The sequence below is a fragment of the Ceratotherium simum genome, chromosome 10, assembly GCF_057802395.1.
Source record: "Ceratotherium simum simum isolate JZ-2026a chromosome 10, ASM5780239v1, whole genome shotgun sequence".
Lineage (NCBI taxonomy): Eukaryota > Metazoa > Chordata > Mammalia > Perissodactyla > Rhinocerotidae > Ceratotherium > Ceratotherium simum.
Window position 1 is genome coordinate 67086297 of NC_141909.1, and position 22483 is coordinate 67108779.

The following is a 22483-nucleotide window of genomic DNA, read 5'->3' on the forward strand; positions in this document are numbered from 1 at the left end:
TTAAATAATTAGTTAAGAAAAATAACATGACAAAACTCAGTTGCAAGGTAATTATTTTCCCCAGAACAGGAATATGGATTATAATAATATTGCTTCTAATTGGGTACCTACCATGAACCCTACTAAGAACGCTAAGTACTTTTCATAATTATTTCATTTAATCCTCAAAACAACCCCAGAAGTTAATTATTCTTATTTTACAGATGAGGTCATTGAGATTCAGAGAGTTGGGTAACTTGCTAAACATCACAAGGCAATAGGCAGCACTGGGATTCTAAATCAATTCCACCTCCAAAACTCACAGTCCTTCCAATGCACCAGCTTCATGAGGGTTTAGTTCATCGTGTTTTGAAACAATCTAGTTTTAGATTAGATCTAATGACCTTAGAAAAATATTGCTCTATTTCCATCAAGGACTGATGCATTTGCATCACCAAGATGTAGCTTAGATGAAGAAAAACCTGGAACGCTGAAACAGAGAACTGGTCAGTTTTTATAAGTGCATTGGGGTTTAGGGGAAAAATACTTGAAGAACAAGAAAAAAAAACCCAACTTCCCTTTTATTGCAAGTTAATAATTGAGATAACATGCAAAATTATTGACCCTTTCTGAGTGTTTGCTAGCATCTCTGTCAATTTCATTTCAGCGACTCATTTTTTTGGTTTCTTTGTTTCTTTTCAAAAGGCTTATTTTTGTTCAAGTCCTCTTGGAAGAATTTTTTTTCCAAAAGCATGTCTCAAGATCAAGCTAAAAAACATCTGTATTAATCAGTTTTATAAAGTTAATAGAATTTAAAATAAAATCAACTCTGTTAAAGAGGGCTGCTGTAAGTTAAAAGATGCTCTTGAGGCTAACGACTTGAGCTGTGTTTCTGCTTCTGTCATCAATGTGCTGTTTCTTGATGCACGAGCGCGGGCGTGCGCACACACAACTCAAAATGTTTTTCTCTTTAATTTTTTAGCTTTTCGTCTCTTAAAACTCAACAAGATGATGACTAAAACATAGAGGTTAATAATATAATTCAAGCCAAACAGGTTTTTTACGAAAAACTGAGATAACTAAGGCAGCATGTATATGCTTCAATTATCTGAATTCTTTCTCAATTTTTATTTTATCCTGAAAAGAGAGGGAGACAGTAGACATACAAATACTTGTAGAATCTCTGGGGGTACTGATCTCATCTCTTCTTTATTTCCTGGGGAAATGCTGGCTTTAGAAGTGGCTCTCTTTTCAGCATTAATCACTTATTTATAATGTGGCAGTGAGACTCCTCTTACACTTAATATGGGAAAAGATACAAAATGAGAGCTGTGCAGAATATTTGGCAATTAAAGCAATTTTTTTCCTTCTAGTTTCTCAAACAGGAACTGAATGAAAATCACATTTTTAAATTAATAGTCGTTAGAGTTTCAAGGTGTATAAAGATTTAGGAAAGTAAAAGATTTACAAATAAATCTACTAGATTTTACATTCATCCAAGAAAACTATTAAATTCTAGCTTGGATTTATAAATAGCATTCTGTCTTAGAAGTTTTTAACTTCCTTGCTGCTATAACAAAAAAATTAAAATAAAAAATACAGTCTTCAAACATAGCTTTGTGAAAATATAAAGTCAAAGGAAATAGCAAATATATTTCCTGATAGACTCTATCAAGGAGTTGAGAAGACGGAACATATCTAACTAAATGGAGGCTAACTTGCAATAAACGTAAAATCAGTTAAATAGAAAGAAAACATTAATGAAAGTTATGGGAGACATACTTTATCATCAGCCAATGTGTCAGACTTGGAAGTTTCAATTGATGATACTTCTATGAAAAGTCAATTATGTACCATGATATTAAAAGAAAAAAAAAAAAAACAGTGAGACCTTCAGGAAACAGTGAAAGAAAGCAATGATGAAAAAAAGAAAATTATCATCCTACTCTATGTTGCTCTGACCAGTGTATTTAATTCTCCCTCCTGTTGAGACATCTATGGGCAAATGAAGATACATTGAAAGGCTAGCAACCAAGATGGTGTGGGAAAGTACATCACTGAAGAAAAGTTGAAGGAACTGAACACAGAGCCTCGAGAAGAGAAGACACAGGCAAATGACACAGAAAAGAGAGAGCAACTTTCACTAAGCATTAGAAACATCGTTACATCAAGAAGAGTCACAATTTTCTGTCTGTCTCCAAAAAAGGGCATCTGGGCTCCGTACAGAGAAAAACTGTTCTCAAAGTCAAAACTGTATCATTATGGGATAGGTTGCCGTGTTAGTCAGGTCTCTGGTTTGCTCATAAATGAGAAAACAGATAAATAAAGAAAAGGGGGACTTCTCGGCCCACACACTTGAGAAACTCAAGGGTGGAGCTAGCTTTGGCTACAGTGCATTCAGGAGTTCAAACAGTATCATCGTGCTCTCCATTTCTGAGTGTTCATCTCTTTTGTGTTTGGTTTCTTTCTCAGGCAGCCTCTCGATACATGAGGGCCAAGAGGGCCACTGGAAGCACCAGGCTTACCAGAGCTTGAAATCACAGAGAAAAGAAAGCAGCCCCCCATCTCCCATCTTCCATTTGTGAGTTATAATAGAGAACCGTAACTGAGTCTGCCTGGCTCCCAAGGTGCTCGCTTCTCGGACCAGTCACTATAGATAGGGGACGGATGCTGTGAGAGACCTACCCTGGGTTACATGTCTACTCCTAAGAGCACAGCAGCCTTGATTGACGCCAGCAGAATCACTCTAATTAGAAGAGAGAACACTAGGAAGCTGTGCAGGCAAAAAGAAACAGGCAAAAAACCAAACCAAACCAAAATAAAATAAAACAGTAAAATAAAATTTTAAAAAGATGTGTACCACAGCTCTTGGGTAGGTATTGAATTTCTCATCACTGAATACGTTTGAGCAGAAGTTAAATAACTAGTCAGTGACAAAAGGCCACACTGCCCCTTGTCAACTCTGGGACCCTGAGCAAATCATCCCTCATTTCCTCATTCAGTCAACAGATAATCACTGAGCACATACACTGTGGCAGGCCATGCAGACACAAAGGAGCACAAAATGGTTGAGGTCCCTGCCCTGGAGGAGTTTACAATCTATGGTCTCCAATCTGAAAAGGAGATTGTATTTGTCATACAATAGAAGCGTGATTAAAAGAAAAGATGTATGTGGAAACTGATAACTGTAAAACAATATATGAATGCAAGATATTAAAGAGCATAAGTAAAATAACTAATATTTGTGCTGGGAAAGGTGGAAGGGAGTTAAAAGCAAACTTCTCTAAAGGAATTTTATCTATACACGCCACATGTAGCCTGCCCAGCATTACTGTAGGGCCTGTGATCTAATCCCGAAGGAATTATTTCTGGGGATCAAGGGGAAAATAGCCTCAGGGTTACACTGCTCCTGGGACAGGGGTCTGGGTGAGGTCCACAGCAGGATTGACCCCAGGGCTCCATGAGCCAGTCCAAAGCAGGGCAACTTCTCAGAGTAGCCAGAGTGCCTCAGCACTCAGCCTTCTAGGACACCAATGGGCCTGGCCTGCGAAGCTATAAGTTTAAAGGACATGAAACAACCTTGGGAAGGGTAGGTGGCCCCACCATCAGAGATTTGGCTTAAGGGGGCTGGGAGTAGCAATATCTTATCTGTATGAGCAATGTGTCATACAGCCCGGGCACAGTGCCAAGCACGTCTTCTGTGTGAATATTGCCTTTAGTGGAACACACTCTAACTTTGTCTCTTGATGAGTCATGGTCATTTCATCTTTCTAAGCCTCAACTTCCTAACCTGAAGATGAAATAAAAGTGAGTGTGACCTCACTTATAAATTCTAAAAAACTAAGTTTACAGGATAAATAATGGAATATTGTCTCCTTGTTACTAATTCTTAAAGGTTGTTTGATGCTACAATTTTATTGCCTTAAATGAGTGCCAATTTCCCCATTGAAATCTGTCTACTCAATGAAGACAATCTGAGATGTAAGAATTTATTGTTAACCCATGGAATTCAAACACTTTTGCTTCATTTTGAATGAGAAAAAAAAAAAAGTGGTCAGATAATCTTTTGAGGGAGAGGTGAGTGAGGTTATTGGGCAATGTGGAAAAATAAAAAGCTGCCCACCACTCCTTCAGATTTTATACTGGTTATATCACTCATCTTCTTTCCCAGACACATATATGATGTAGTGACAGCCCCCGATATATGACAGGAAGTAGCGGGATTAAGAGAAACCTCTAAATCAGACAGTGCTTGCCACAACCTCGTTTCCAAACCATCTGAGTAGGAAGGTCTGTTTAAACCAGGATTAGGTTTAGCCCACATACATCTTTAAGTCAGCCATTGAACACCAAATACGGAATTTCCTTCTAGCTCCAAAATATTGATGTCATATCTTCACCACAAGAATAAACCAAAAATAATCTGAAGAAATTTCATTCCTTCTGAGAGAGGCAAATAGGATATAGAAACCCTGCCCAGCTGACTCAAAATGAAAAGTCCAGAAGCAGTTGCCAAAACGTCTACCTCAAAGGGCACATTTAAATTGAATGAGGAATCCCATTCCTAAGTAAGGACCAATGCTCTGGGATTGAAACACCAATGAAATGACACAGCCTTTCCTTTTTCCGTTTTCAAAGATAAAGTAGGCTTTTGGGTTAAAGAATTTTTTCAGCTACTAAGTGTTCCATGGGTACTATTGATCAATGGAGTGGGAGGTGAGTTATTTATTTATTTATTTTTAATTCTCAGGTTCCATTATTGCATGCTTCAGTCATTTGGCAATGAGAGGATCAGATGACTTGTCAAAGGTCGGCTTATTCCTTCCCTGTTTGTATTAATCTCCAATACAACATATTTTTTTTCTGGTGAGAAGGACAAAAGATGTGTGTGTGTGTGTGTGTGTGTGTGTCTATCTTTTATTTTGCCCTGAAGACAACAAAATAACGGGCCCTCAAAAAAGTATCTCGGTTTTCTGACAGTCTGTACAACTCAGATAGTTCCAATAATTGACCCTGCTTCTTTTCTGGCAGAGATAGTCTATTACCCCATGGCTGTGTTTTCCAGCATTTTTCCCAACACAGCACACATGGAACAAACGAGGCTGCCTCTGGCTGGAGGTGATCAGCTGCAAAGGAGCTCTTCTCAAGAGAGTGCCACCAGAACAGGGCATGGGCAGCTTTGACTTTACAAACTCAATTGTTAAGCAACTCCAGCGCAGTCATTCTCTGCCAACAATTCTGCTAACAAGATCACCTAATTTTTCTGTATCACCTTAGAGGCTTGCACTCCCTTTCTCTTTCAAAATACGTTAATTATCAATACATTTGGAATGATGTTCTGTATGATTTAGTGTTGTTTTCCACGAATACAGGTTGCCTGAACCAGGTGGGTCCCTCCCTGCGCGCTGGCGATCTCTCTCTGGCTGCACTGTCTCTGATAGGATTCCGTCCTATACATTTTTGCTGCATTATTCTGCAATCAGGGGGCCTTTGGTAAACAGACAGGCAGCTCACAAGTGAAGAACCAATACCTTACAGATTTACAGAGTTTCTATCAAAATTCATGGATCTAGGCTTCAAAGGGAAAAGGTAAAATTAGGCAATTTTGACCAAAGAAACAGCATTTCAACGTCAAAGACATATAAGGATGGGCATTGTAGTTTTGACATTTGTAACAGAAAAGAAGGAGTGTTTGCTGAACATGGCTGGTCTCTGTCTGGCATGTCAGGAGAGCTGCCCCTCCTGAAGGAGCACCCGTGAGCAGGGGCGACCAGAGAACTTTCTGAAGAGTGGGGAGGTAAGGCCAGGGCATTTGTTGGGCAGCGTTATAGTCGACTCTAGAAAGAGAGCTTTCATTCTTTCCAAGTTTTGGTTTGCGCACAACAGTGATTTCAGAGGGCAAAGGAGGAGAAACGGGAGGGAGCCAAGCAACAAGCCTGCAAATTCTTCGTTTGCTTTTACTGCTTCTCAACACAGCACTGGGAGTGTTTGATTTAGTAAGTCTGAATTTAGTATACAAAAGCTCTCTTCCTAAAGCATGCTAGCTAATATCAGAATCTTTTCTGAGAGAAATAATCTTTTTACACCCCTGAAGGAAATTAATCTACAAACATGAGGATATGCTTTTCCCAAGGCTTGTTCTTACTTGCTATCTTGCTCTCTCATCCTCAAATTCTAACCACATAAAACTCAAGATTTCTATTGGTTTTGCTTATAAATCAAAGCACACTATCTTGGTTCATTTTTGAGGAGAAATAGACTTAGCTAAGTCACACTTTTTAAAGTTGATTCTTATGGTTTAAATGTTTGTGAAAGTTCTCTGAAGGTTTTTTTTGTTGTTGTTTTTTTTGTTTTGTTTTTTAAGTGACTCTACCGTTAGTTGGTTTCATTGTTTCCCTGAGGGAAATGCTGTCCTTACATTTTAAAGATGTTGGTCAAAAACTTGGAATTGTTCTCTCTTGTTTTTTTCCAGCTGACTGCTTCCAGAAATAGATTATAATCCACAATGAACCCTCAAATGCGTCTATTATTTTTTGCAAATTAGACTACTGCTTTAATCAAAAAAACACTTGGCCCCTATCATAAAATTTTTACTAAAAAGATACATAACTATTAAAATGCTGATAATAAGTACTCATGCCTTATAGAATTTGAAAAATAAAAATGCTTTTACACACATACACACAGAGTTGGAGAGAAATAGAATTGGAATAAGTAGCTTCTATCATCATTTATGAGACATGAAGAAAATCTTAATTAGTGATTATTTGAAAATCTCATCAGAGACTATTTACTTAACAGCTGACTTAAAATGCACACGATTGGAGACAAAAACAGCTCTCTTTCTAGTTCTCTGGACTTTGAAAACTTTTGAGGAGAAAACCCTGCTGGTTTTCTTCAAGGGTGACAATAGACTCAATTGTTTCCTATAATTCAAACCAAAACCAACTTACTAGACAATCTGCAAGCCAACACTTTTATATATATTCAGTAAAATTTGTGTGCAACAATTACTTAACAGTAAATTTCTCCCTTGCATGGCATCTGCACATGTGTGCAATGTATGCCTGTGGAGGTAAGCACCATGAAAACCATCTTTGTGTGAGTATTTATAAAGTTCTTTTTTAGTGAATCCAAGTTTAATAAAATGTCATCTGCAGCAAAATATTTGGAAGGAGCCATACAAAAATCAAAGGGCTTTATTTTCTCAGGTGCTTTCACTGGCAAGAAAAAGAGCTGTTTCTAAACGTTCAGAGATCTAAAGGATGCAGTCAAGAAGAGCTTAAATAATCCCCAACTTCTGATAATATCATCATGAAATGTAACACTCTCCTGAAAATGCTGCTGAATATAATTGCCAAGACTGACCACACTCGGAATGAACTGTTGTTCAGAATATGGATATCCTTATTTTCTAAAATTGAAATAAGAGAATACAAAAATATTGTGAAATGTATGGAATGGGATATCACTTTGTCAGTGGGCTCTATTGAGTTGAAGACATTCCGGAGAATATCATGGTATTCTTGCCAATTTTGGACTCCTTAGTAAACCACTGTTTTTCTTCATTTTTATTATTGTCTTGTTTTTCAGGTTTTTTCCCACCTAATACTTGGTGCTTCTTCTCAATATTTTTAGATTGTCCCTTCTGCCTTCTAATAATTCTCCAGTCAGTCTACTCATTATCAGCTACCATTGAGACTGCAATTCACTCATCTTTACATCATGAAAAGTCTGTTCTCTTTGCCTATTTGGAGGCATTATTTAAAATTTAGAATACTTCATCAATTCCCTAATTAGAGCATCAGATTTCCTCCACCTGACCCCTCCTGCCCAAAAATCACCGTGTCTAATGTAGCCTGCAAAGGGGAGCATTCATCAGTCTGAGCCATACTGAGCTTTCTCAGCCATGTCCTTCCATTGAGCAGACATTTCCTTTACTAAGATGACTGGTTCACCACAGCTAAACACACCCATATGGCCTGCCCCAAAGGCTGCCTTTAATAAATTGGCCAAATGAAACACTGAGAATGTCCGTATAGCAAGAACACTAATGTGTACTTTTAAGAAAATGACTAGAGTGTGGTTTTATTGAAAATTACAGTGCTAAAAAGACAGAGAGATACAGAAAGAGTCCGTGCTTATGCATGGGTGGCCAGGTTTCCATAGAGATACTCGCTTACCTCATTAGTTCATTCTTTCCTTTCATAGTAATAGGATTTTTATCTGGATCACATGACCACACAAAATAAAGACTATATTTCTGTCTCTCTTCAGATAGATATGGTATGTGACCAAGTTCTGGTTAATAGGATGTCTGCAAATTGAAGTGGAGAGACATGTCATCCCCTTCCCCTTCCCTTCATCTTGCCACCTGGAAAATGGATGTGGAAAGGAACCATGGAAAACCATGAGGATGAGGACTACACCGTAGAGACAACACCATAGCCACATAACAAAATCTCCTGGGTCTCTGGCAACCAAGTGAAATTGCTCTCCTCCAACTTTTACACGAGAGAGAAATGAAATTCCATTTTGTTTAAGACACTGTTACTTTGGGTCAATGGTATAAGCAGCTGAAGCTATGTGCTAGTTCTTTCCATGAATGGCCAGGTTTCTCATGCTAGACTTCGGAAAGTCTGAGTCACAGCATACGTAGTTCTCACAACCTTATGTTTTACTGTTCTAAGGAATGACTTAAAATTTTTGCAAAACCATCGAGACCTTAATGTTGAAATCTCTAAAATCATTGCTCCAAGGGTACCCACTGGGTTCTATTATTGGTGTACACAAGGAACAAGGGGATGGAGATGGGCCTGGGGAGAGGCTGGGTGCTAGACCAAGGTCAGTTTACAGACATAATCACAGAATCAGGATTGGACATTTTACCGAGTTTTACTAGGGATGAAAGTCATGGTCTCTTGAATCTCAGCCTGTTGCAGGGATCATTCTCCTGCTATTTTGCCCTTTTAGTGTATGAAGAATTTTCAGAAACCAAATATCAAGTATACACACCTGAGCAATTTTTCTAGCTTTTCCCTTTTCTTATTTTCTAACTACATATTTCTCCTTGTCAATTCTTTATTTACTAAACCATGAGTTGAACATCTCTCCCACTTAAAAACTAGTCCCCTTATTCACTCTTGCTGAGTCTGTGCCTTCTCTCACTCCATGTTTTAGGGAATGAGGTAGATGGTGGTTACTACTTTATTCTTATTAATTTCTTTTCTTTTCTTATTTTTTTTTTCTTTTTTTAGTGAGGGAGACTGGCCCTGAGCTACATCTGTGCCAATCTTCCTCTATTTTGTATGTAGGACACCGCCACAGCTTGATGAGTAGTGTGTACGTGCTAAGATGAGTAGTGTGTACGTGCGAGCCTGAGATCTGAACCCGTGAATCCCAGGCCTCTGAAGCAAAGCGCACAAACTTAACCACTATGCCACCGGTCCAGCCCCTTATTAATTTCTTGAACCCATACCTATCAGTACTGTTGGTTTGTGAAGGGTCAGTGTTTCATTGTTAATGGTGTTCTATTTATTTGTCAGACCCATGAGTGCCTTTTAGTTTGATTCTTCATGAGACGTTCAAGTGAGACAGTGTTTTATAGAGTTACAGTGTCTTACTGTTGACAATGTCCTGTAGTCCAACCTCAAAACTAGTACAAAACTCTTACAGCTAGTTGCTAGCTGTGTTTGAGTTAATTATTTAACCTCTCTGAACCTGTTTTTCGCTTATAAATGCAAATAAATTTCTACATTATACAGTTAGCATTGCTTCAATAATAGTAGTAATAACGCCCAATGAAATTATTGCTGTTGTTGTTGTTAATAAAGTTTAGCCTTCTCTTGATACCTTAAAACAAAGCCTCCTCACCTGAACAGTTAAAATATTTTAGTTACTCTCTCTAGGTTAAATGAAAACATTCTCTGTAATTTTCTCCATCTATCCTGGACCTTCCCGCAGGGCTTAGAGAATGCCTCTACTCTGTCCACATGATCCTGATTCTTCCCAGAAAACTTTTCATTCCTCAAGCTGAACATTCTCAGTGACTATCATTCTCAGAAATGATAGAGATCCAAGTCTCTTTCACAAAGCGGGCTACTGTCCTTTTGATGACCCCCAGTGTCTTGTGTCCCTCTTAAAATATAGTACACAGACCCAAAGCACACAGCTCAAGCAGTGACCTGACTTGCACTTTTGATGAAGGACAGTGAGCAAATACCTGCATCCTCTCAGTAGAAGCCCAATCCAGAGGCAAGTTTTATTCATGGTAGGGATGCCTTTCTCCAAGCTTTCTTCCTCAAATTTTTTGCTCCCCACTTCTATTTCCTTTGGGTTTAACCACCTCAGTCTGATTCAGAGATGAGGAGTTTTGAGCAATCTTTGAACAATCAAAGGATCTGTGTTTGTTTGTAGGCTCAGTCATTTACGTGTTGGGTGAGCTTGGGCAACGCCTCATTTTCCTCATTTGCAAAATTCCTGCCCTGCCTATCCCACTGGATTAATCCAAGATTCAAATGAAAATATGAATGACGAAGCACGATAAAAATGTTGTATGGTATTGATAATAATATTAAAATTGTTCTTTCCTCATTATTTTCCATCCTTTCTGAGTTCCTTTGTTTATAAAATGGGAATTAAAATACAGAATACGTGAGGATCAATTGAGTTAATATGTGTGCAATAGCTTAACACAGTTCCTGGCACACATTAGTCAATAAATGTAAATTTTGTAATTTATAGCTGATTGATTCTGGGTCTCAAAATGACACAGCCATTATACCTATTTGCATGGATGCAAGTCATTCTGCAATCATCCTTTGTGGTGTTTTTAAGGAGGGAAGACACTGAATCTGAAAATAGGTCACTTGGAAACTACTTACCTGCATGACAAAAGAGTTAGATTCACCAAATTATTTCCTTGAAATGAATGACCAAGGTAATCTCATCCTTCCTTTGTTCATTAACAACCACTGTTTCTTTAAGCCTCACATATAAAAAATTCATAAGAGAAATCAATTGAAATATAATATATTGTGCTTAGGTAGAAATAGTGAGACCCAACTTATCAAATAGCACCTTGATTCTCCAGAAGAGATAATTCATCTCCCCTATTTGAATAACTTGTTCTTCTAATGATAATAACTTAACATGGTTCACTGCTTAAGTTGATTGAACAGCTCACTATAGCTCCTGACCGCTTTCTAAATATATAGAGAACAGACAGCCATGTAAATTCACACTGTCAAGTTCAGTATCCAATGTCTATTTGATGATCATGAGAAGTTTTTTTATGTTATCATTTATATTCTTTATATACTTATGGTCTCTGGCTATAGGCCCCCACATAGGGCATTTGTAGTAGTTTTAAATCTATAAAAAAGACTATTTTTCTGATATTGTAAAATCTCCTTTTTAAAGTAAACTTATAGGATTATTCCATCATACACTGCCTCAAATTCTGAGCCTTAACAGAAAAATGCTGTTGGAAAAAAATTTTTAAACCAAGTTGACCTGGACCACTTCAGTTTCCAACTCTTTCTTAACCACATTGGAAAGTAGCATTTACTGTTATTCCTTTATTAAATATAATGTGACCACAAGCTAAATCTGTTCTGAAAAATGTTCAAAAAAACTTCTTTCTCCGGTTCCCCTTCCTCTCTCCCAATAGTAACAATCCCATATCTGCTTCAAAGGGAAAAGCAAAACCATCAGCTCAAAACATCCTCAAATGCTCATTTCAAAATACTCTTTCTCATTTATTTATTCATCAGTTCACTCAAAGAGTATGTGAGTCATTTATCAGATATTTATTGAGTATCTGGACACTTTAGGCAATAAAGAAAATAGTATTTCTCAATCCCAAATACAAAATAAAGGGGTCTTACATCTATTTCCTAGGAGTTATGGTTCCCCAGAAGAAGGTCCTCATGTACACAAATAATTAATATACAATACAGAAAGTACTGAGTGTCATTAAGAAAAATATAGTTGAAGTCACTATATAAGAGCAGAAAATTGAAAGATCATAGCCAGCCTGTAAGACCCCTATGTGATCTAGGCCCCGGTTGTAGTTACAATTGGGGCAAAAAGACATAGGAAGGGAGGGAAGGGAGAGGTTTTCCAGAAGACGGGAAGAACTTAAACAAAAAAATGGAGGTAGAAAATTACACAAAATATGTAGAGGTATTATAATGAGTATAATTAACCTGACTTTACTAATTCAGAGAAAATCTGAAAAACAGCGAGAGAAAAAATTAAAAAGACAGATTTGAGTCTTTGTCAGGCTAGATTGTATAAATTTTACTTATCTGGAAATAGCGAGCCATTGGTGGTTTTCTAGTAGGTCAGAGGTATTTATGAACATTAATCCGACAGCTATATCTAGAATGAATCAGAAGGAAAAACTGAAGTGAGAGATAGCTTGGATATTCACTGCAGTGACCTAAACAACAAAGGGGGCCTAAAAGAGACAGCAGGAATAGAGTAGAGAAGTCAGATGGATACAAGAGAAATATAGAAGATTCAGGACGTGGAAACTAACTGGATAAGGCAAATAAGAGAGTATTCCCATTTTAAACAAAAGTTATCCTTCTAAATTTATTTCATGGATAAAATTGATGTTGATTTATACTCTACTCTAATTTATAAATAGAAAGAGAAGTTGTTGAAATTCTGGAAGAGTAGTAAAGAGAAAGGTAATTCAAAAATAAAACAGAAATTAATTGAGCCAAGCCAATATGACAAAGTCATGGTAAAAATACAATGCAAATAGTTTTCTAATTTAGAGTAAGACCTCTGCAAAAAGGTGATCTGTTTACAGCGTGAACAATAATGAAAAGAACAAACATATATTGTAAGAGACAATGAACCTCAAATAAATATTCAACACTTACATGACTTTCAATCAAACCCATGATGCCAAATCGATTCCAGGCTTGATTTTGGGCTTAACATTGTAGTCAGATATCAAATACTAAAATAAGTAAAACCTAGACTTTATCATGAATAAAACATGATAAAAATACCAAATTATTTCTTTAAAACAATACAAAATTAAGCATTTTATTCTTTAAAAACACTATACTTCCATGATTTTTATTGTCTTTATCTTTTATTTTCATTGTAAAAATAATGTAGGAATTGTGTGTGCCTTTAACTGTGAACAATGAAGAGTCCACATTCAGCCTCATTTATATATATAATATTTACACTTACATCATCTCTCAATCATACTTCGAGCAATACTTTAAAGAACAGCAACCCCCAACATATTCATCGAAGCCTTGACAAAATGACATTAATTGAAGAGTTCCTTCCAGAATGAGGTCAGTAAGACATAATTTCCTGAGTACAGTTGATCTTTAATGCCAGGACTGACAAGCAAACAGGAAGCTTTTTTTATATTTGGGAAGATTCAGAAATGGAAGATTCAGAGAAGGAAAATTGAAGGTAAAACAGAAGTAGAGGGAAGAAACAATGTGCAAAACTATTGGGGCTCAGATTCTGAATTTACACACCTCCTCATAAAATGAACATACAACTGTTTTTGTAAAATGCAGGTTTGTATATAAATATAAATTATTATAGTTAAAGACTTATAGAGTTATAAAAGTTGAATAGCAGAAGTGACCTTATAGGCACTCTATCATACTTCTTTATTTTATGGACAAGGAAGCTGTTGCTAAGAAAGGTTAAGACTTCTTCAACCTCTTCTCACTCTCCATCTGATTTTCCTGTTAATAACATCAACATCATTAAAATAGACTCCATTTCTAAAATTCAATAGTCTGTGTTTTAATAGAAAGAGCAAATGAGATTTGAATATGACCTAATTCCCTGAGATTAAGAGATCAAGCCCATTTCATTATTATATTCATGACGGGTGTCCCTAACGACTCAACAGCTAGCCTCTCTATTGGTTTCTATGCATTGCCCATGGCTCTGAGTCTCTCTGCTTTCCTCCCTCCCCCTGTGCACTGCTCACATGGCATCTGATCTGGGCCTGGAGATTTAGCAGCTCTTCAGCGAGGGCCTTTGCCAAAGCTTACGAGTATGTAAGCTGTTAATTTACTAGATCAAAGAATGGAAAAAGCTACAGGCCATATCCCTAATGTTCCTCATCAAAAGCAAGTACACAAGAATGGAGTATGATGACTCAAGAACATCACCAACTACAATCATTTCATTAAAGAATTATGAACTAATAAAACAGATTAAGTGGAGAATTTCTTTTCAAGAATAAAAAGAATCCACGTGAGTACAAAGACCTATGATAGTGAAGGGGTTCAGAATGAGCCACCCGCAAATGTGCCACTCTGGTACATGGATTATTTTGAGCTAAAGGCAATCAAGACCCTGCAGGCTCAAGAGAAATTTTGCTCCTCCCTTAACTACCCAAAAGAATTTAAATTGAGGGTCTTTTCCAGAATGAGAGTTATTACCAGAGATAAATTTTATCTGAGTGGCCCATCTGTATGGCAGGGCAAACATCTAATTACCAAACATCTGCTCTTCTTATCATCCTATAAATTTCCTTCCTCCCTTTTGAAGCCTCAGGCCCCTATCCCAGTCCTTAGCTCAGGATAACATATATACTTCATTTTACCTTTCTGTCTTTGAACCTATCTTATATATGGGGCTCCTGTATGTAAAAAATTAAATTTGTTCTCATCCTGTTAATCTGTCTCATGTCTATTCAATTATTAGACCAGCCAAAAGAACCTTTGAAGAGTAGATGAAAATTCTTCCTCCCCAGCAGTTTTGGCAAGCCAACCAGAGACCTCCCTGGCTGGGCACTGTTCACCCCAAAGCTGTTGCAGTAGAAAGATCTTGGGACCTCTGACAAGTGCCAGCAAAAAGTAAGACTTCTTATCACATCAGACTCCTAGATCTCTACCTGAAAGTGTCTGGTGGAAGCAGAACGATGAGAGTCCTTTGGTTTCCCTTTCTAAATTTAAATTAGCCAGAGAAAATATTTGTGTAGCTAGTTCCTTGGGCTTAGCAACTTGGTTATTGATCCTTTTTCTCCCAGAGATGGTTATTGTTTTTCATCGTCTGCTGTGTCATTCTATGTACTAAGAGCTTGGCTTTTTGACCTGTGAGAATATTCTCTCTGGTCTCTGCCATTTGGAAGGTACACTTACTGGGATGTATCTAGTGGCCAGTCAAATAGACTGGGGTTCCAAGCAGCACTCTCTTTGTCCAGCCAAGCCAGCTCCCAGGGGAGTTTGTCATAAAGGGTCCCAGTCCATAAGGGGCCTTTGTTGTTTCAATCTTTGTTGCTGGAAAAGTCCCATTCCAGTAGCGCCTGCCAGGTGTCACAGATTAGTGGTCTAAAACCGGAAGTGTCCTCACATTCTTGTACGAAACTGGAGACACTATTTTTCACTACACCATCCTTACCACACGTGCAATGAAGGCCTTTGCTTTCTTAGGCTATATTTGGGAGTGAACTTTCTGGATCCTGTGAGGGTTGCGTTTTTTTGCAATCTCTTGTGGGATGCCTCCTGTGCCCTTTAAAAAGGCTTATTGGTTGGAGTTGCTATTGAGATTAATATAGATCCTACTCATCAAAGGCCAGATGATGGATCTTTTGAATTGGTTATATTTAAAAGAAAAAAAAATTTAAAGAGAGCTCTCATCATAAACAGTTCTCTCATTGGTATAACAGCTAGACTTAGCTGTATAACTCCCTTAATAAGACGAAAGAACAGAAATTACGTTTAGAACAAAAATCCAAGTCTGCTCAAACCCCTTCCTATTTGCCTTCAGATATTTGCACATATTGTAAAAAATCAGGACATTGGAAGTACAACTGTCCTGCACTTAAGAAGAAAAGGGGGAAAAAAGAGAGAGAGGAACTATTTGAAAACAGGGCAAATAAAAAAATCTTAAATGTCTAAGAACTATGGTCCCGGAAGCTATAAATATCTATTTAAAAAAATGGCAAAATCTTACTAAGCTTATTTTGTGCCCTAAAAATTTGGCTTAGTAACCATCAGGTTGGGGGTTTCAAAATATGGCCAGACAGAAATGTGGGTTGCACCCCATTTGTGGCTAGATATGGTTGGACAGAAAATGTAGGTTAAACTCCATCTGTGGCTAGGGTCCTACCACACTGCTGCCACCCCTCAGGGAAATTACGACTTAAAATTATAATGGCCATTATAAGGGACGTTCCAATTAGATAAGATCGTTTAAAAAGTACACTTAAAAGCAAGGGCCTCCAAATCAAACAAACAGAATGAGATACGTATTTTAATTGGTATGTAGGAGCCTCCAAAAGTCTTCAAAATTCCAAAATAGCTTCATTGAAAGATCTATTGTAAAAGACTAATGAAAAATTGAAGACACGGGAGGTACCTAAGATGGAGAACAATGAGACTCATGTGACTTCTACTGTTCCCCTCTATCTTTCTTTAATTTTTAATTTTTTTTTTCCCCCAAAGCCCCAGTAGATAGTTGTATGTCATAGCTGCACATCCTTCTAGCTGCTGTATGTGGGATGCGGCCTCAGCATGGCTGGACAAGCGGTGTGTCAGAGCGCGCCAGGGATCCAAACCTGGGCCACCAGTAGCGGAGCGCGCACTTAACCGCTAAGCCACGGGGCCAGCCCGCCCCTCTATCTTTCTTTACCTGAATACTCACATTTTACTAGTTCTCTGTCTGAACTGCCCTTCCATCCTGAAGAGACTGTTAAACAGTTACCTTTTAAAGACCATCTGAGGCTACAGGCCATCTTCCTCAGATAAAAATTTTTCACTTTTTGGTCAAAGGCCCAACTAAGGGCCATAGTTAAAGAATTTCTTAAACTCAGGGAGGATCTTCAAAAGTTTCTGTAAATGGATTACTTCTTGAGATTAGTGGATAGACAAAAAGGCACAAAATAAGATGGGAGGCCACTGGTCTGACTGAACTCGTGGCCATAGCTGATATTCAGAGTCTGATTTAAAAAAAATTTTTTGGCCTTTTCCTCTGAGATAAATATACCTAGAGGGAAAAAAAAGACCTTGTAAAAGGATTTACTAAAGAGGATAATGTAATTAGATGGGTGGATCAATCTATGATATCATTTAGGCTACAACCCAATTCTTTGAGGAATTGAAGTCAACTGTCCTTATCTTATAAATCTTTGCAAAACTAGAAATACAGCTCTAGAGAACTGAAGAAAAAAAAAGAAGTGGTTCTTTTTAAAAATACAAGCTGCTTCACGCTTCCATAAGATTATTTGTCAAGGGCAAATACAAATCTTAAGTGTCTTCTCCATGAAGATCCACCTCATGGTTAAAATTTTAAAACAAAAGCTATGAGGTCTCTGTGTCTATTTGTATGTTCATGTGTGTCTATATACGCGTGTTGTAGATGTGCAGTATTTTCTACCTCCAGATGGTATTACTAAAATCACTTTGTAAAAGACTCTATTTAATTGGTTTTAACAAAACTAGACTTATATAAATTTAATATTCAAACTAACCCAAATGCTTTTCAGCTTCATGTGCTCTAGTAAAATATTTGATATTAAAGCTAATTTTAGATTGCTGGTTTGATTAAAATAAACATGTCTTAGAGTTTATTTATCTTTGTTATCAACATCGAAAATAATGCAGGCACACAACTTTTTATTCTACCTGGGTTTATTAGCCAAATAAGCCCATGTTATCTCTGTTACAAAATTTGTCAGCAAGAAAAATAGCTTGCGTTGATGGCTGACTTTGTCTAGTGTCACATGAAATTTTTGTGGGTAATCTAAATATAGTTGCTAAGAACAAGTAAATTAAATAGGTGTAAGTGAGATAAAAGTGGTTTTAGGTGAGCTTTTTAGCAATAATTATGTTTTATGGTATCTGTATTTAAAAATAGCTGTCAAAATCTTTTTGGTAACTTGAAACTTTAGATTTTTTGCTAAGTTAAATAATGGAAATTTATTAAGTATCTATATTATTTCCAAATAAGATAAAACACTAAAACATCAATTACTGAACATAGGTTCATTCACCTTTTGTTTCCTGGTACAGAGGAACTAAAGATACTTGGGTCTATCAGTAAATATGTTTTGTGCCAAGCTGAGAAACTTTTGTATGAGAAAGCACATATTTCTACAAATTATAAAAAGTATTTATAAGTCTGCCAATTTACAGCATACTAATGTGAAAGAGCTCACCATTGCTTACTTAGTTTTCTCTAGAAATTAAAGTTTCTAAGAGGTAAGAATTCTAATATATGTAATTAAAGCTACTAAACATAATAAGGAAAACAACTCTGTACACAAGGAAAGTAGGAAGGAAAGTAGGAAAGTAGGATGTGTTTTGGCTAACGAAAAAAAAAAGTTAAGAGCTATGGAGATGAGTTTTTGTCAAGAGAAATGAAAGTAATTTTGTCCTAACTGTTTCAGAATAGGAAAAAGAGAGAGAGAGAGAGAATTTTACCTTGTGTAATGAAGCTGCCTTAAGTTGAATTGTTATTATAAGGGTTTTAAAAATAAGCTTTAATATCAATAGTGTTCTTATATGAAACTAAAACTTGGTATTCTTTCATCTGCCAAAAGGAAAAAGTTGTCCTGTGTTACTGGTATGCTCCTGATAAGAGATTTTAAAAGGAAAGCAAAAATTTTATGTTTTATCAAAATAATTTTCTGTGCTTTATCAGGTGTTTGATTGGTTTTGCTCACAACTATGTATTTGTATCTTTTGTATTTGCTTTTAAAATCTTTTATTGTCATTTTGGTAAAACAGATAATTAAGTATTGTTTCATAATGATCTGTGATCCTTTTTAGTCAAGTGTCCAAAACCTTTTAATATTTTTGACAAACTTCCCCAAACCAAATTCCAAATGAAGTTTTTTTGACCTGAAAATAACTTTGGGACTTTTCAGAGGGACCTTGAAACATTTCAAAAGATCTGCTCTCTCTTCTTATAGAAAGAGAGCTGTTACACTAATTAGGCTTATTTGATATGTTAAATTACATGGGAAGCATTGTCAAGTTTACTAAGTCTTCTTTATGTTGTGTCTGTATATGTAAATATCATAAATGTTCCAGAAATTCTGTGAAATTCCTGGAAATTCGATACATCTTGATATAATGTTATCAGTCATAATTCTAGTTAATATCTTAAAATATTGTTTGTCATAGAATAAGCAAATGTCCTTATCAATTGCGTTGTAATGAACTCTTATTGGATCTTTAACCATGGCCATTTTTAAGTTTTTGTCATTCGCGAAGAGTAATTGTTTTACTCAGATACTCTTGCATATGTGTTCATGCGAAAATGTTTTCATTTTCAGAGAGATTCATGGAAATGACTTTGCTGGTAACTTTAAGATCATAAAACCAAACTGGGTAAGAATATCCAGAACTAGTGAGAAAACAAAAAACTAGATTCAAGCAGAACAAATATCAATTATATGAAAATGAATGAACTGAGGAGGATAATTATAATTTTTTAATGACATTTTATTGTTGGTTCTTTAATCTTTTGCTTTCCGGATATAAGGAAACCTTTCCTCTTAAATCAACTATTACTACAATTTGGTAAATTATACCTTTATAAGAAGAATTGAAACTTTTATCTTTTTCTCCCTAACTGATCCCTCCAGAATACAGAAACTCTTCTGAGTATTCTTATTTTCATGGCAATATAGTTATTTGTATACATTCAATAAGAACCTGTTCTGCTTGTAACAGGACACAACTGGAAATATTGATTATATTACCAAGGCTTTGACTGGAATGTCATGTTTCAGAGAGATATGCATAAACTCAGATATGACCAAAAAGCTTTAAGGAATTGAGTTTGGCTTTATGGTTTCCAATAAAACCCCTTGGAAAAACAGACTGATAGCTTGCTTACAGGGTTCCCAACAGCCTAACCAGGTGAGTAAGGAAGGTCACTTCCTGGCAGGTGCAGGAACCTCAGGATATTTTGGGGACATCAAAAAGAGAAGAATTCACTGAAATCTATAGGTATTGCAGGCAGTCTAATGACAAGTCCTTAGCTTGGCTAGCCTTGAGAGGCTTTTAAAAGTTCAATTTGAGATTCCTTATAAAAACTCCAGCAAAGCAGATTTAAAAGAATCTATATGGTCAATCATTATTGTTGCTGCACTTATGTAAATAACCAGACAAAATTTAATGAGACTAGTCTTAATTTGCAAACAAATTAGTCTTACTATGGTTATCTTTGAAAAAAATGAGGATGACTGTAGAGAGAAAAATGATGTTTCAGTAACACACACTTATGGAGATTAGATTCTAGTTCTGTTAACTGTCTTCGAGGTTCTTGTTTTCTACCTGTAAACTGGACTAGATCCTGAATTCTTCTAGTTTCCTCCAATATTTGGCTACAACCCTCTAAACTAACATTTCCAATTTTCTCTCACCTTTCTGACTTGGAATCATTGAGAACTAAAACTGTCCCTTTTTCTGAAGCTATGTAAGATAAAGTTGGACGACTCGATATAAACTTCAGAGAAATCACCACAACAGCTCATGTATGGACAATCTTCATGCCTGATGCTGTGTGGGCACTCAGAAAGATCACCAGAGATATTCAAACTGCAAACGAGTAAATCTATCAGATCGCCACTGCCTGCCTTCATTTCATCTAAAGATACTTCTAGCTGGACATCTAGAAATCTTCTCAACTGGCTGCCTTCAGAACCTAAAAACTGGGATTATAGTCTGCTCCAGTCATTAGCCATTGCTTTTCTTTTGTTTTCATAGAAGTTCCTCTTATTGTTCACACCTGATTACTTACCTGATTGCTTGCACCATACGCCTAACTTTGGGAGCCCACCTGTGTCACCACCTCCTGAAATGAGACACAACTATTTAACTGAATTGACCTATTCTCAAGACGAAGAGACTGGTTCAGTGAGATGGAACAATCTACCAGCTAAAATTCTGGATTGTGAAACTTCTTGGGGAAGTTTCAAAGGCAGGACTGAAGGGGCTCAAAATGAGCCTCCCCAAAATGTGCCACTTTGGCATGTGGATTATTTTGAGCTAGAGGCAATGGAGACCCTACGGACTCAAGAGAAACTTTTGCCCCTCCCTTAACTACCTGGAAGAATTTAAATTGGGTGTCTTTCCCAGAATGAGAATTATTACCAGTGATAAATTTTATCTGAGTGACCCACCTGTATGGCAGGGCAAACATCTAATGACTAAACAGCTGCTCTTATTCTTATCATTCTGTGAATTTCCCTCCTTCTCTTTGAAGCCACAGGCCCCTATCCCATTCCTTAGCTCAAAATGGCATATATATCTCATTTGACCTTTCTATTTTTGAACCTCTTATGTATATGGGGTTCCCGTACATATGAATTTAAACTTGTTTTTCTCCTGTTAATCTGTCTCATGTGAATTTGATTATGAGACCAACCAAAAGAACCTTTGAAGGGTAGAGGAAAATTCTTCCTCTCAAACAATAGAAATAAATATAAATGTTAATTTAGAACTAGAAATGGCACTTTTTTAAAAAAATGGTATGTTTTAGATGCATTTATATAAAATTATATGAAAACAACTTTTGGTTATTTATCACTAATTAAAATGTAAATATTTGTGTCCTTAGTTACTGAAATTCTGTGAAAATAAAATATTTTTGGAAATTATATGCTTTTGTATTTTTTATGATTTGGGACATCATTAGGAATAGCACATTTGGACAATGACAACTGTGCCTGGTTATGATATTTTTGGCACACTAGGTGACACCATAATATAAACTAGACTTGACATGTGATTATTGTGAAGTTCTTCCCCCCCCCGCCCCCCCAATTTTATTTCTATTTAAACAACTGTGGAAGGGCAAAATGAAAACATATAAACAGTTTATTCTAGAACACTTGAAGGAAATTTTTCTTAATGTTGGTTGCATTTTTTTTTTCATTTTCCCCATGAAATACAATAATGATGTTGGATAAAGAACTACATATGTCAGTACTATTTTAGCCATTGTGCTCGTAGGTATAATTAGGTTTTCTTGAAATCCATGCTATTGTGTGAGTTCATGGCATGGCACTGCTATGAGCAATCATCACTAAATATCTACAATAGGCTTATAATGAGACACATATTTATATTAGCACAATATTTTTTTCCAGTTGGAGTCACAGTCTCCTTCTTTGGATGATCCTATGACATATCCACATATGTTGATGACAAATTTTAGATTTTCCTGGATAAGGATCAATTTTATAAGTGTTCATAAATAATCAGTATATATCACGAGTAAGTGTAAATGAGAGACTGCCTAGGATTACTTTGAAAAAGTAAAAGGTGAAATATATATAATGTCCAGAATATTATACATGTATATATAAAATCCAGAAATTTCCATTATAATTAGATGAGAAAACAATGCAGATGGTTTTTTAAGTTCAAAAGAGTTGAGATATGATTCACTTGGTACAGTAAAATATCAGTGATATCTGGGTTCAAATACTGACTACACCTACTGGCTGTGTAACTTAAGGTTCTTAATTTCTCTGAAACTTAAT

General features: G+C 36.4%; 1 long non-coding RNA gene across 3 annotated transcripts in view; it reads right to left on the reverse strand.

Moving 5' to 3' along the window:
* The window catches only part of LOC147916162 (uncharacterized), a 331839-nt gene that overhangs the window by 117445 nt on the left and 191911 nt on the right, over positions 1-22483 (reverse strand). The window contains exon 4 of one of the 3 annotated variants that reach the window (XR_015553455.1): positions 12229-12363. The exons of the other annotated variants lie outside the window; for them this stretch is intronic. This is a non-coding gene — a long non-coding RNA (uncharacterized LOC147916162). Of the gene's footprint in view, positions 1-12228; positions 12364-22483 lie in introns of those variants that run through there. 3 annotated transcript variants of the gene reach the window in all.